The sequence below is a fragment of the Canis lupus genome, chromosome 17 (genome assembly GCF_003254725.2).
Source record: "Canis lupus dingo isolate Sandy chromosome 17, ASM325472v2, whole genome shotgun sequence".
Classification (NCBI taxonomy): Eukaryota; Metazoa; Chordata; class Mammalia; order Carnivora; family Canidae; genus Canis; species Canis lupus.
In genome coordinates this window covers 55732527-55748370 of record NC_064259.1, presented here as the reverse complement: position 1 = coordinate 55748370, position 15844 = coordinate 55732527, and the positions used below count along the sequence as shown (strand labels likewise).

At 35.7% G+C, this 15844-nt stretch overlaps 1 long non-coding RNA gene across 1 annotated transcript; it reads right to left on the bottom strand.

Moving 5' to 3' along the window:
* Positions 1-339: 339 nt before the first annotated feature.
* Positions 340-11779, bottom strand: LOC125752766 (uncharacterized). Its single transcript, XR_007402979.1, has 3 exons — positions 11554-11779; positions 4004-4154; positions 340-2899 (listed from the first exon to the last, which is right to left on the bottom strand). It is a non-coding gene; the product is annotated as an uncharacterized LOC125752766 (long non-coding RNA).
* Positions 11780-15844: the final 4065 nt, after the last annotated feature.

Sequence of the window (15844 nt, the reverse complement as noted above, 5' to 3'; positions counted from 1 at the left end):
AGATGGATATATATTCTAATTAAAATGGGCAAAGGTCCTAAATAGACATTTCTCTAAAGGAGATATACAAATGGCATGGCCAACAAGCATATGAAAAGGTGCTTAACATCACTAATCATTAGAAAAATGTAAATCAAAACTACAATGTGATTTTGCCTTACATCCATTAGCATAGTTCTATTAAAAAAAAATAACAAGTGTTGGTGAGGATGTGGAGAAATTGGAACTGTTGTGCATCACTGGTAAGAATGTAAGATGGAGCAACCGCTGTGGAAAACAGTAAGGCACTTCCTTAAAAAATTAAAAATAGAATTACCATGTAATCCAGAAATTTCACTTCTTCTGTATATATCTAAAAGAATTTAAAGCAGTGTCTTAACAACATATCTGAGCATGTATGTTTATATAGCAGTATTATTCACAATAGCCAAGTATCCATGGACAGATGAATGGATAAATAAGATGTGGCACATACATACAATGGAATATTAAAAAGGAAGGAGATTCTGACACATGATACAACATGGATAACCTTAAAGGTCATTATACTAAGTGAAATAAGCTAATCACAAAAATAATACTGTATGATTCCATATAATTGAAGTATCTTAAAGTAATCATAGAATCAAAGTGTAGAATGACACTCTGGAACTCCTGGAAGAGAGAAATGAATAGTTATTGTTAATTAGTATAGAGTTTCAGTTTTGCATGATGAAAAGTTCTGGAAATTGGTTGCACAATAGTGTGAACGTACTTAACACTACTGAACTTTACATTTACAAATAGTTAAGACTGTATATTTTATGTGTTTTACCACAATTTTAAAACTTTTTATGAATGGTTAAGCCAATAAAATTTGTGGTGGTCCAAATGTAAAATAAAACCAAAACCAAAACAAAACTATAACCTAAGGTATCATTTCTCACCCATAGTATGGTCAAAACTGAAAAAAAAAGCATAACATATTCTGTTCTCAAGGCTTTGGGGAAACAAGAACAGTTACATAGTGTAAATGGGAATGCAAATTGGTATTTACCTTCTTGGCAGGAAGTTTAGAAATATCTAACACAACTAAGACAGGTGTTTACCTTTTGACTCAGTAATTTCATGTCTAGAAATTTACCTTAAAGCTTCCCTCCAACAATATGAAGATAAATGTGCATGAGCACCTGAGTGGCTTAGTCAGTTAGGCATCTGCCTTTGGTTCAGGACATGATCCCATGGTCCTGAGATTGAGCCCTGCATTGGGCTTCTTGCTCAGCCAGGAGCCTGCTTCTCCTTCTCCCTTTGCCCTGCCACTCCCCCTGCTTATGCTCTCTCTCTGTCAAATAAATAAATAAATAAATAAATAAATAAATAAATAAATAAAATCTTTAAATAAATACATGAATAAAGTGCACATTACAGCTTTGTTTGTAATTGCAAAATGTTGGAAATACTCTAAATTCTTAAATACAGGAGAGTAGTAGAATAAACTATGGTATATCTGCACATTATACTTATAACTTATACATGCAGTATTTTATAGAATAATAGAAAGAATAGAATAGAATAGAATAGAATAGAATAGAATAGAATAGTAGAAGTATTCTCCCACATGTAAAACTTAAAGATTCTGGGCCTAGTGTAGGAACATTTCACTAGCTTTTCTGTTTGTTTCCATGTCATTGTCCAGATTTTTACTGCTATCAGTGCTATATAGATATGCTAGTCTTACCATTGAGTGTTATAATGATAATTTGAAGAATCTAGCTTCATATATGTAAAATGACACCATCAGTTTGCTTCGATTTACACTACTCTAGTCAATATAAAGAATATAAAGGATAAGCAATGCTTATATTTGTTTTCTATTTGTGCTCATCTTTGGATTTTTGGATTTGGGGAAGTCTAAGAAAAAAGAGTCATCAAAAGATAATATGGCTTCAACAAGTAATTCATATATCTATCATCAAAATGAGCACTTTTGAAGAATTACTGAGTATATTATTATTAATGAATAATGGCATGCCCAGCATGTTTGACACTCCATCCTCTATGACAAAATTATTTTCAGTGATAGTCATTAAATAAAATGAATAATAATGGTAAAAAAATCAGGAAAGATATTTTTTCAGATATCTCACAGACATTAGGATTTAATTTCTACCCAGTTTAAAGCAGTTATAAGGTTGGATTTTCATTTTTTTTGTTCCAGTATCCACAGTCTACAACCAAAACAAAACAATTATTTCAGTCTTGAAAAAACTGGCCTCTTTTTTTCAGTGTTTGATAAAGATTTATAAAGTCATGAAGTTGTCATGTGTTGACTGCTTCCTTTTCTTGTCTTTGAACTGCAGAGAAAGGTCCATATTTATTCTGAAAAGGTTCACTTCCTTTCTTAACCAGATTAACATTTTTCATCTGGAAATGGTATTGCCCAAGCAGGAATATCAAAATAGATTAAAATATCATTCACTGTCTTCTCTTCATCAAAGTCTTGGCTTTACTCATGCTCTTTTCTTCTCCTTTATTTTTTCCTTCAATTCTGTCAGTGTGGATGCTAACATTTCCTTTCTCTTCCTTGGTGTCAATGGTTATAGAAAATGATTCATTGTTGTCTTTCATCCCTGTGTCATCTGAATCTTGTGTTGTTTCTAGCATCCATGCTTTGGATTTGCCAACTTGCACTCCACAATTTTCATAAACTTTATGCAATGTTGCAGGCATTACATATTTCAAAATAGATCCAGACATTGTTGCAATTGCTTTTTTAAAAATTTTCTTTGTTGGGCTCTACTGGGTTGTTGCCCTTTCATGTTGGTATGGGTTTCTCACTTAACATTTCTTCACCAAGTTCAGAAAAAATTTTAAATACTTGCTGGTTTCAGAATAATATTCCAAATGGTCCATTAGGTTTCTGTAGGACAAAAGTGCATAATTTGATAGTTTTTTAAATCAATCTGGCAATTTTAACCTAGGTGTTTTTATCAATATCTTATGTAAAATAATTTATGGAAATAATTGACTAATACAACCAGAATATCTCTGAAAGGGTCAATTTATATAATGACTAAATTGTAACCACTAGAGTAATGTTCTATTTTCTAGATTTGTTCTTTGGCTTAAAAACAAATAGTGAACAATTTAAAAGGGAATACTTTTAAAGTTTTTTAGCTATTTTCCAAGATCACTTAAAATTTTTATACATGAACTAAATTTTGCACTTTCCAAAGAAAAATATTACACCTCACAGTCTTCACTTTGTGTTAAATTTAAATTTTAAACACAAATAATAATTCCATGTGGTCATATAAAATGACACAATGGAAAGTAATTGAAGTTCTGTCTGCTGTTTATTGCAATCACAATGCTATCACTGCTTATTTCAAATCTACAGTTAAAATGCAGGTATATATAGCCTTAAAAGAATTACTGATGAAGTTCTACTAAAAGTGTACTCAAATTATTCTGAATTTTATTTTATTCCAGCACATAATGATTATATAAAAACAAATGAACTTTAACTCAATTTTATTTTGTTTATAATTATTCTCAAAAAAGAATCCCCCCTCCCCCTTGGTTGCCTAGCAAGGATTGATTTCGATGCCTCATCCTAGATAGGCCAGTATTAAAGAGTAATACTTGAATCATTTACTAAATTCATATCTCTATTTCTTCACATATTATTTTCTACTGTTCCTCTCTCTCTTACCCATGGAGGACTCCAGGTAATGTATGTTAGACTTTTTGATATAATTCCACAGGTCTCCAAGAATCTATTCATTTATCCGAAAATTTTTTATCTTTGCTGTCCAGCTTGAATACTTGATCTTCAATTTCACTAACTCTTTCATCAGCTCCATTTTGTAATTAAGCCCATCTAGTAAATCTTCTACATTTCAAATACTGTATCTTTTAGTACTACTCCCTTCCTTTTTTATTTCTCTGCTAAGAATTTTGTAATTTTATCCATTATCAGAATATTTTCATTTACTTTGTTAAGAATAATTATAATACTTACTTTAAAATTTGGGGGGGGTGTGGCTCAGCAGTTTGGCGCCTGTCTTCGGCCCAGGACATGATCCTTTAGTCCTGGGATAGAGTCCCACGTCGGGCTCCCTGCATGGAGCCTGCTTCTCCCTCTGCCTATGTCTCTGCCTCTCTCTCTGTGTCTCTCATGAATAAATAAAATCTTTTTTAAAAGTTTTATTTTATTTAAAAAATATCTATTCTGACATCTGAGTCATATCAGGATTGATCTCCACTGACTGTCTTTTTGAGAGGTGGTCAGGTTTTCTTATTTCCTTCCATGTAACAAATTTAATTTTTTTCCATGTTAACAAATTTATTATCTCATGGACATTGTGAATAATATGCTATAGAAACTAGATTGTTTTACATTACTCTGAAGACTGCTGATTTGGTGTGTGTTTGTGTGTATGTGTGTGTGTTTTAGCAGGTACTTGACTTTACTGGACTTATACAGGAAATTGTCTCCCTGTGATGAGTGACAACTTAAATAATCACAGTTCGATTCTTTCTGCTTTAACCGGCTGCTTAGAATCTAGTTTTGAATGCATAGTCCAGGAAGAGTAAGCCAGAGATTAAGCTAGAAGCTATCCAGAAGCTTTAGGGATACTCTCTCTTTGGATTTCTCCTTTCCAAAGAAATCATCCTTACTTTCCAATAATTGATTGCTCCAAATTCTGTCCTCTGGTTATTTAAGCCAATTAATCTCAGATACTCCATCACAGATCTGGCTTTCCTACACAATGTGGCTTGGGGCCTATCATTGTAAAAGTTATAAAAATAGAAAACTCACCCTGTGACATCTCTTTCCAAGCATCATCCTCTCCACTGTGTCCCTGTTTTGGGTCCATCATCAGTTCTTTCAGAAAGGTTTTTTGTTTGTTTGTTTGTTTGTTTTTTTTTTTTTTTTCCTGGAGTTCATACTGGCTGTCTCTGGGAGAGTTTTCCAATAGGAGCTACTTGGCCATAATAACTCATATCTCTCTTTGAGGATCTCTGTTTTCTTCTTCCTTTACTCTCCCCATTCCAACATTATTTTCCTTCTTTCTTACATTGTTTCAGTAAATGTTTTCTTCTAGGTTGCATATTTGAATGAGAGCTAGCTTCATCATAAGTGCTAGGGTCTCAAGGCCTATGTATATGTTTGCTGGGTTGTTATAACAAAATACTAGGTGGCTTAAACAACAAAGATTTATTTCTTCACAATTCTGGTAGCTTTAAGTCAAGATAAAGGTATTAGCAGGTTTGGTTTCTTCTGAGGGCTTTCTCCTTGGCTTGCAGATGGCTGTCTCTTCATTGTGCTCTCACATGGCCTTTTCTCTGTGTATGTACTTCCTGCATATGTCTCTGTGCATCTTAATCCTACCTTTCTATAAGAACACAGATTGCATTAGAGCCCACCCAAAAGGCCTCATTTTAACTTAAGTATGTCTTTAAAGACTTTATCTCCAAATACGGTTCTGAGGTACTGGAGATAAAAGCTTCAACGTACAAATTTGGGTTGGGGAAAGGGGGACATGTGAATTCAACTCATAACAGCTTGGCATCCATGAATTTTTTTAAGCACTATTTTTACACAATATTTTTTACTGCATAGTGGTCATTTTACCTAGAAAAACCCCATAGCCATTGGGTTTTCTTATTGGTTCTTGGGATGTCTCCATCTCATCTTTGTCTATCTTTTCCTTTCTCATCTTCCTTCCAAACCTCAATATTACAAAACCATTAATTTTGTAGGCTTTACTAAAGGCAAAGCCCCAAAGCAAGTATCCTCAATCTGAGGGGCCTGGCTTAAAGCCTCATTAGTTCTGTGATGTTAGTTTGAACAGCTTTCCCAAAACATGAGCAAGATGCCATGAGGCATGAAGTGCTGATAGTGCCAAATTTGACCAAGAGTTCAGAAGCCCTGCTCTGGCAGATAAAGCTGGAAGTTAAGAGCTCTTTCTCTATTGAATGACTCTGATGATGGTAATGAAGAGGAGGAAAAATAAGTAGATAACATTTAGGGTAATTCCGATTTTAAGTTATTGAGATTCAAGGGTTTTTTGCTTTCTATGGGACTAATTTTAAACTCCGTCAGCTTGATACTTAAGTTCTTCTACAAATTAGATTCCATTTACTTTTCTTATCTTTACTACAATTACTCATACCCCACAGAAAAACTCAAACTAATCTAGATTATTCATCCCTCAGGTTTACTCTTGCCTTTATCCTGTTGCTTATTACTGTGTCTTTACTCTCTAATATTCTTATTTTATTTTCTTCATCTTCTGGAAATCCTACTTCATCCTTCATAGTTCAGATAAAATCCTATATCTGCCATTGTGTTTCTCGGATTACTTTAGTCCACAGTGAAATATACTTCAGTGCTGTCACTTATTACCTCTATGAACCTCAAGTCTTCATTTATAAAAAAAGGTCTTGTTATCCCTAGTTTATAGGATTGCTTTGAAGATTACAGACAATATATGTTTCAAAGTTTTATTTATTTATTTGAGAGAGAGCAAGAGCCCACGCTCATGTTGGGGGAGGAGCAGAGGGAGAGAATCCCAAACAGACTCCCCACAGAGTGCGGAGTGGAGGTGGGGTTCAATCTCAAGACCCATGAGGTCAGGAGTTGGATGCCTAATCAATGGAGCCTTCCAGGCACCCCAGATTACAGATAATACATTTAAAACAAAACATAATATCAATTAAACAGAATTTATTTTGTGCCATACATTTTTCTACAGTCAATAGGAGATCCAAAATTTAAACCCAATAGGCTCCATAGCCTATACATTCTCGTAACAAATATACTATGTTACTGAGCTAAAGATGGCATTCAATTCAATAGCTGCTATTATTATTTTTACCATGTATATCTACTGAATTTCTCATGAATCCATTTCTTATTTTACTGAAAAGATTTTTAGCCCTTTGAGAACAGGGACATTGATATATATATATATATATTTCCTTTTACAGCATTGTGTTTGCATAGGATATACCTAACAATATTGGTTAAATAAGTGAGTAAATGATGAACCATTTACAGAGAGATTATTTACCTGACTTTAAAATCATTAAAGTGATTTTACCTCTAACCACATCCTTCTTGGACAAAAATCAGAATATTCATACAGTGCCTGCTTCTAGATCAAATACAAATTCCCCCAAGAGTTTGAACTTCAGTATTATTATTGATTGTTTCTGTGAACTCCTGGAGATATCATTCTTAAGCACTATACCAGGTTTTGCATTCCTTAGAGCCTTTCCCATCAGGATCTATATTTAGTAGCTTCCTGTGGCTGCTGAGGAGAAGTTGAAACCCCAGTCCTGATCAGAGTGAGCAAAGATTCTAAAGGAAAATAAGACTCGGATGACCCACAACAAATTCAATACTCTGGATTTGAGTAAAGTATAAACTACTGAGGTAACAAGTAAGATATGTGTAACAAAAACTTGCTGCAAACTGACTTTCTTTTCCCCTCACATTTTGGAATATATAGGGCTGGCTGACTCTGGCCTAATTTGACTAGCAGTGTGAAGGAACTTCTGTGTAATATTTAACATTTCCAGTGACTTTGGCATTAAGCCTGGACATTTTGTTTCTTAAGAAACAGTTTTCTTTATACATCTGTCCCAATGACTCTGTCATCCTTGCTTCTAATCAGAAAATGTCTCAGTTCTGAACATCATCAGGCTGAGTCTTTCATTTCCTAATGACATATCTGGGGACTTCCCTCTGTTACCTACTGGGGCCAAACTGTGAATTCAGGGTCATAGGCCCAGTTCTTTAAGTGGGAAGTTAGAGTAATGTCTCCAAGGATCCTGTTTCTTCTCTCAGTCTGGGAATGGAATCAAGCCCGACAATTACCTTGTCAACCTTTTCTCCAAGAGCCAAACCAGTTTTCCACACTGTGCATGGTATAAAAATATCAAACTTATGCTTCTAAAATTATTGTGTTATTGTGTAATTTTGTATTTTCACAATATTTACAAACATAATTATATAATTATAATATAATAATTATAACCATATTGTTGCCTTTTAATATTTTAATTTAAATATAATTTTTTGTATATTTTTTATTGGAGTTCGATTTGCCAACATATAGCATAACACCCAGTGCTCATGCCTTTTATAGAAATTAGTATAAATGTAATTATATAGCATTTAGTGTTTTGTATCTGACTTATTTAACAGAGCATAATGATTTTAATATCCATCCTCATTATTTTTTGTGTCAATAGATCACTCCTTGGTAGTCCATAGTACATATATACTACCTTTTGTTTATATATTAAGTATGTAATAGACATTTGAGTTGTTTCAAAGTTTTCAGTGTTATAAATAAAGCTGCAATTACTATATAAATATAAGTCTTTGTGTGAACATATATTTTTGTTTTCTCCTGGGTAAATTCTTCAGAGTGAGAAGGGTAGATTGCTTGGTAGGTAAATGTTGAATTTTTTGAGAAACCATCAAATTGTTTTCCAAATTGACCATACCACTCTGTAATCCCTCCAGAAACATATGAAGGTTTCAAGCTGTTCCAGTACATCCTTAACTAACCTTTAATATAGCTTGTCTTGGTAACTTTAGCCATTATAGTAGGTACACAGTATTGACATACTGGCATTGCGATTTTAACTTGTACCTTTTTGATAATTAATGATAATTAACATCTTTACATGTGCTTATATATCATTACTGTATCTTCTTTGGTAAATGTCTATTCAAATTTCTTGTCCATTTCTTCAGTTGATTTGTCTTAATAGTTAGCTGTAAGAATTCTTTATATATTCTGGATACAAGAAAATTACCAGGTTTTTGTCTTGTTTTGTTTTACAAATATTTTCTCCTTCTGTGGCTTACTTTTGCATTGTATTCATAGTTTGAATTTTGAGGAAATCCAATTAATCAACTTTTTTTCTTTTATAGCTGGTATCCTAAATAAAGATTTTCTTTTATGTTCTCTTCTAGCAATGTTATAGTTTTAGCTGTTACATTTTGGTCATTGATCCATTTTGAGCTAGTTTTTAAAAATATATGGCACAAAGTAATGGTCTATGTTCCTGTTTTTACATATGGCTATACAATTGCTCCAAAAATGGTCTGGTCAGTACAGGAAACCTCCTTGCCATTCATTGACCTGCAACTGTACTTTCTCCAAGGAGATCTGAACTCTGGCTTTGGGCAGTAATTTGCCCCTCAAAGTGTGTTCTTACTTAGGAAGTTTCCCTGTCTGGCATAATCTGTACATCTTATTCTATACATCTTATAATTATACTTTTCTCATGGCATTCTAGTTGTTTATACTAAACTAAACAATAGACTAATATCAACTAGGAATTATACCTAATTTTTTGTACTTGTTTTCTTTCTCCTGATGAATTCACCTTTTTGCCATTATGAGATTTCTCTTTATTTCTAGTAATACTGCTTGTTTTTAAGTCTATCTTGTATGATATTAACACATCTAGGCCATATTTCTTTTATGTATTGATTAGATGATACATATTCTTCCATTGTATTACTTTCAAACTATCTCTGTCATGCGTAAAGTGTCTTACACTTCTAAAGATATGTTCTGTCTTACTTTCTAATGCAATTATCAGTATGGTTGGTTTGTGTCTGCCATACTGCCTTTTTTTAATGGCATATGTTGGTTGCTACTGTTATTCCTTTTTCTCTCCTTTTCAATCTTGTGTGGATTGAGAATTTTTAAAAAATGTTTAGTATGTCCTCTTCTGGCTTATTAATTCTAACTTTCTGTTTTATTTTTTGAAGTGATTTCTGTAGAGTTTTGAAGCAATCATAATCAACTCTAAATTACAATTATATCACTTCATGTATAAGATAAGACTCTTATAACAGTATGCTATAATTACCCTCCTCTCATTACTTGTGCTGTTCTTATTATACATTTTATGTCTAAATATACTAAATCTCACAATACATTGTTTTTGTTTGTTTGTTTGTTTTTGCTTTAACCAGACAATACTCTTCTAACAAATTAGGAAATGAAAAATATACCTCTTATAGTTGCCAACATATTTGCCATTCTCAGTATTCTGCAGATCTGAGTTTCCATTTAGTTTCATTTTTCTTCACTCTGAGGAACTTCTATTAATAACTCTAATAGTGCAAGTCTCCTGGAAAAACTCCCTTAACTCCGTTTAATCAAAAATGTCTTTACTTTGCCTTCATTTTGTGGAATATTTTCACTGGAATTGAAATTCTAGGTTGATTCCTTTTTCCAGTAATTTAAAAATTTCATTACACTATCTCTGGCTTTCACCATTTTTTTTTTTTTTACCAAATTCTTGATGTAGATAGTGCTCCTATCTCCTATTTTCGGGGAGGAGGGAGAAGGAGAGGGGGAGAGAAAGTCTAGATTACTACCCAGGCCCTAATGCTTTTGCCAAAAGCTTCTTAAACCTAAACTTTTCTCCATAATAATGAGCTATAGAAGCAATCATTAGTATTATTATTTATCATTACACTTGAAAAGAACATGCCTACTCTTGTAAGCACTTTAAAATTAGATCTGAAATCCTCCCAATGGCTTTGCAAGATGGGTATCATTATACTTCATAGAAAATGATCTGAGGCTCAGAGAAGTTCCATACTGGATCTGCCTGTCTGTCTACAAATCTCATGCATTTGGTATTATCCCCACTGCTTTTTGTCTCTGGATGGCTTATCTATGAATGTACACTAAAGACCCAATAGGCAGTCCTGATATAATGCATGATCAGTGCCTCTCATAAGCATGGTACCTTAATAAAAATGACCCAAGATGCATTGGTATCTGGTGTCAACAGCTCTTTCCACACATTTCTACATAGCCAAGTAACCACTTTAATCTAGGTTAATTATCATATAAGCTTTAGTTATAGAAAAAAAAGTGGGGTTATCTACCCATTATACATATTTCTCTGTAAATATTTCTGAAAAAGATAGTATTTCTCACACAGCACTCCCATAAGATTAGAGTTTTACTTTGTTTTGTACTATACATATATATACCTGATCCTGTCTGATCAGATAAAGCTCAAGTGTCCATGACCCAGAGCTTCAACTCCCCTGGAAGGGCTGCAGAAAGTGTACACTTCAAATCATGCTCTTCTTGGCTGTGAAATCTTTCCCCCATGGTTGAGAGATTTTTAAAAAATTCTGACACACATGAATCAGTTGCTGCCTCAACCTTGACAAGACCTAGAAGATTTTAGGCTAGAGTCCATTCTGTTAGGTTAGCTCTTGCTTTGCAATGAGGTTAGGCCATTAGATATTATAATGAGGGCCCAACTTGTACATTCTCACTAAAGATTAATTTGGCTTCCTTGCAACATCTGTGTTCTGCTGACTCCTATCTGTTCCCCCAGGCTGTAGGGCCAAACACATCCATCATCACAGACAGGCCCTTGGAAGCCACCCCTTGCTGTTGCTTCTACATATCAAAGAATGAGTCAACTCAGGCAGGGAGACTCCTGGAATAGCCTGTCCCAGGGGCTCCCTCTCCTCAGAAACCCTTCCCAGGTCTCCCCACTCACCTTTTGGGACTGAATCTTGTGAAGGCAACAATACAGCTGAGTCCTTGAAAGCACGGCAAATGGAGCATGTTGAAAGGTGGCTTTACAGAGGCATTACAGCCACCCGGAATCTGGCATTTCTGCCATAGCTCCCTACCCAAAATAGCAACTGGTGAAATTTAACCTGAACACTGTTGTCAAAAACAAGTGTGAGTATTTTAGTTAATGTTTGGAAGCCATCCCATCTGTGAATGTGGGTTCACCCTGAGGCCCAGTGAGGGATTTCAAGAGCCTAGCTGTGTCCTGGGCTTTTGCCCTAAAGCTTTCCTTGCTTGTTGACAGAGTGCTGCAGGTGATTAGGGAACTATTCCAAGTGTGCAGTTAAGAGAGGAGCTGAGAGAAATCCATAGGCACTGGCAGTCTTCAGAGCCACAGCTCCACACACTGGGCACACACCCTTCAAATAGGTTGTCTGCATGAATATGGATGACTGCCCTGTGTTCAGTGTGCTTGCAAGGCCCAGACTTCCAGAGGCAAAACTCTGACCTGACATCAACTCTGCATGTTATAGACAGGTGCCCTGCCACAGGTACAGGGAGCTGTGTAACACATAGTCCAAGTGGAGAAATGCAACCAAAGATAACCCAGTTTGGAGAGGTAGGGAGTTCCCTGGTAATTAAAGCATTCAAGCTTCGGCTGATAGACTATAAGATGAGAAAGCCATACAGAGGGTTCCAGCATCAGCTGAGTCATCTCAAGACTGTCTTTGAGTACTCTTCCACTCTGAAATTACAGTCTATGAATTCTTCCACCAGCAGCACATACTAAGTTAATAGCACATACATATACTACCTGGAAATGTATACATTAAGCCATTCACAAGTGTATATACCACATATGTGCTTAGTCTTAGTGCCTCAGTTAAACAGAAGAAACAAGCACAGAAGCCATTTATGAACATTTGCGTGGATGGATTTGTTTGTATACAAAGGTGCTCATACAGACCAGCCAGGATGACTAAAAAGCCTGGAGAGCCTTCATGCTATAGTTTAAGAGATTTGTTAATTCCTAAAACTAAAAGCAAATGGTCATTTTTACAACCTTTTCTTTCTTTAAATTTGTTGAATGCACAGTACTTGTGAAAACACAGGAGGAAGAAGAGGCCGGGAGCTGGAAAACCTTTCCCTGAGTACTACTGTCATTCACACAGGGTAGAGGGTGTTGAGTTGCCTCCTGGACACAAACGCAGAGGCTCTGAGGCATTTCAGTCCTTCAGTTCATCTCCTTTTGCTTTGCATCGGCTGGCTCAATGCACAGCCCACCCACCTTATTTACTGCCTCTTACTCTCTTTAAAGTGAATCTAGGGGCCTTTGTACCAACTTGGATCAATGAGGGAGCATGCACTCCTTTCCAGCATCAGATGGGGAAGAAAAGAGAGGAAAGTTATAGAGGGAGTAAGAAGGGAAACAAATGATAGTATGGTGAACACAGTTGAAATGTTTCTAGTGTAACCACATTGGGAGAGTTAAGGAAGGCACCAGGACATTTAGGGAAACTGAGTAAGGGAGAGCTAATGGGGCAGACACTTTGCAGACTATACTCCAAACCTTGTTAGGAAGCATTATGTTAATTGCCTTAGCTTTCTGCTGACTTTCTACTTTAAGGTGTGCGTTGGGAAGAAGCTGAAGTGCAAATCACATAGCCCTTACACAGTTACTTGGTCAGCTTGTTAGAAGCACATTCACTAATTATAAAACTCACAATTATATGAGCTATTTTTAATATTTATGGTTTAATTTTAAGGTGACTTTTTTCAAAACCTGGGTTTCAAACCCTGGTTAGCATATTATATTGGATGAGTACAATGAAAATGAGAACACTGACACAATGAAGTATTTATAAGTCTTAATGCCAGAATTTACTAATTATCTTTATTCTGACCAAATCTATACAGTGCATTTGTCTGAATAACAAGACGTCTTCATCCATTGTCCTCAGTTGCCTTAAACAACTAGAGTGCATTTAGTGACAAATGTAATTATGCCAATAGTGTTATCTACCATTTATTTGGGCAGGCACTTAAAAATTATCTCTGCTCACAACAATGCTGCTGGTTGGTATTAACCAATTTGCAGAGAAGGGAACTGAAACAGAGATGTAAAATGCCTTGACCAAAGTCACATAGCCAGTACACTGGGGAACCGTATCTCCTTTTATATCACTCCTCCCCCATTTACTAAAATTTTCTGAATAAAAATATAGGATTATATTTAATAGGATTTGTATACAAAGATTAGGTAGAGATGACAAGCTAACATATAGTATAGGCTCTCACCTTATCACTCTCAGACAAGCTGAGGAACCCTCAGCCACGCCATCTTGGCTCAGCAGAAGTGCTATAGAGAAGGAGGTGGGAACACTTTGGCAGCTGTGCAACCTTTTCCTAAGCCCCAAGTATACAGAAATATTATATCTTCTCTCTCTCTAACTCACATGAGCAAAGGCCAGGGAGAAACTAAAGTTCAAAGGGAAGGGTTCCATGGGCTGCTGTTGATCCTATAGATTATCAACAAATCCTGAAACAAGACAGACCATAGGTCATCACCTCTCCAATCTATAGAGGGAAATACCAAGGTCAATGTTGTTGTGAAAGCTCAAGTTCACACTTGTCATGCAGAATGTGATTTGGGATTTAAGCCGATCCAAATGCTTAGTTTCTGAAAAACTTATTACTTATAGTATCATCTGTGGACCAGCAGCCTCAGCCTTGCCTGGGAACTTAGTAGAAATGCAGAAAAATCTCAGGCTCTACTCCAAACCCACTGAATCTGAATCTATGTTTTCACAAGAACCCCAGTTTATTTATATGTGCATTAAAGTTTGGGAGAAATTACCTTAAGGGACAGTTGTACATGAAGAGTCAAAAATGCTGAATCCTTACGGAGACATGTTTGTTGGCAAAAAAGTGCAACTGAAATGGGTTTTGATAAAAGGGAATTTTTAGCAAATATAGCTCCTGAAAAATGTCCTGATTCACATGTTGAAAGGATCAACACATCTTTAATTGGTTCAGGCATCAGAAGGTCTAAATTTTACACCCTAGATATAGTCTCAACATGATTTGTAGAGTATTCATGGAAGGGCAGTAAGTCTTGCTTCATTGGTCTCTTGTCTGACTCTGAATTTCCTTTCTCTAGGATTTAAATTTCATTACCAGTGTTATAGCTTGAAATGGATAAGGACTTTTACATGACTTTTTCTGAAGGAATATAAAATCGTCCTAAGAAGAATAAGTATAGAAATTAACCAGCACCAAAAATCCATGTTTTATATTTCAGATGATGTGATAACTTTAAAGTTACAAGGTGAACTTGAAGGGAGTAAAAAGGCCCTTGTATAGACTCTCTCTGTAAACATATAGAGTTATCATAAACATTGAGGCCAGTCCAGCCATAGCATTAACCTAGGAATGCGCATTCAGGAAAGCCTTGGTGAGGCAACGAGCATCACTGGTTAAGTTTCAAACAGAAGAAATTGTTCAGTTCTTTTTTTTTTTATAAATGTATTTTTTATTGGTGTTCAATTTGCCAACATATAGAATAACACCCAGTGATCATCCCATCAAGTGCCCCCCTAAGTGCCCGTCACCCAGTCACCCCCACCCCCGCCCACCTCCCCTTCCACCATCCCGAGTTCGTTTCCCAGAGTTAGGAGTCTCTCATGTTCTGTCTCCCTTTCTGATATTTCCCACTCATTTTTCTCTTTTCCCCTTTATTCCCGTTCACTATTTTTTATATTCCCCAAATTAATAAGACCATATAAAGTTTGTCATTCTCCAATTGACTCATTTCACTCAGCATAATACCCTCCAGTTCCATCCATGTCGAAACAAATGGTGGGTATTTGTCGTTTCTAATGGCTGAGTAATATTCCATTGTATACATAAACCACATCATTATCTATTCATCTTTTGATGGACACCGAGGCTCCTTCCACAGTGTGGCTATTGTGGACATTGCTGCTATTAACATCCGGGGTGCAGGTGTCCCGGCGTTTCACTGCATCTGTATCTTTGGGGTAAATGCCCAGCAGTGCAATTCCTGGGTTGTAGGGCAGATCTATTTTTAACTCTTTGAGGAACCTGCACACAGTTTTCCAGAGTGGCTGCACCAGTTCACATTCCCACCAACAGTGCAAGAGGGTTCCCCTTTCTCCGCATCCGCTCCAACATTTGTGGTTTCCTGCCTTGTTAATTTTCCCCATTCTCACTGGTGTGAGGTGGTATCTCATTGTGGTTTTGATTATTTCTCT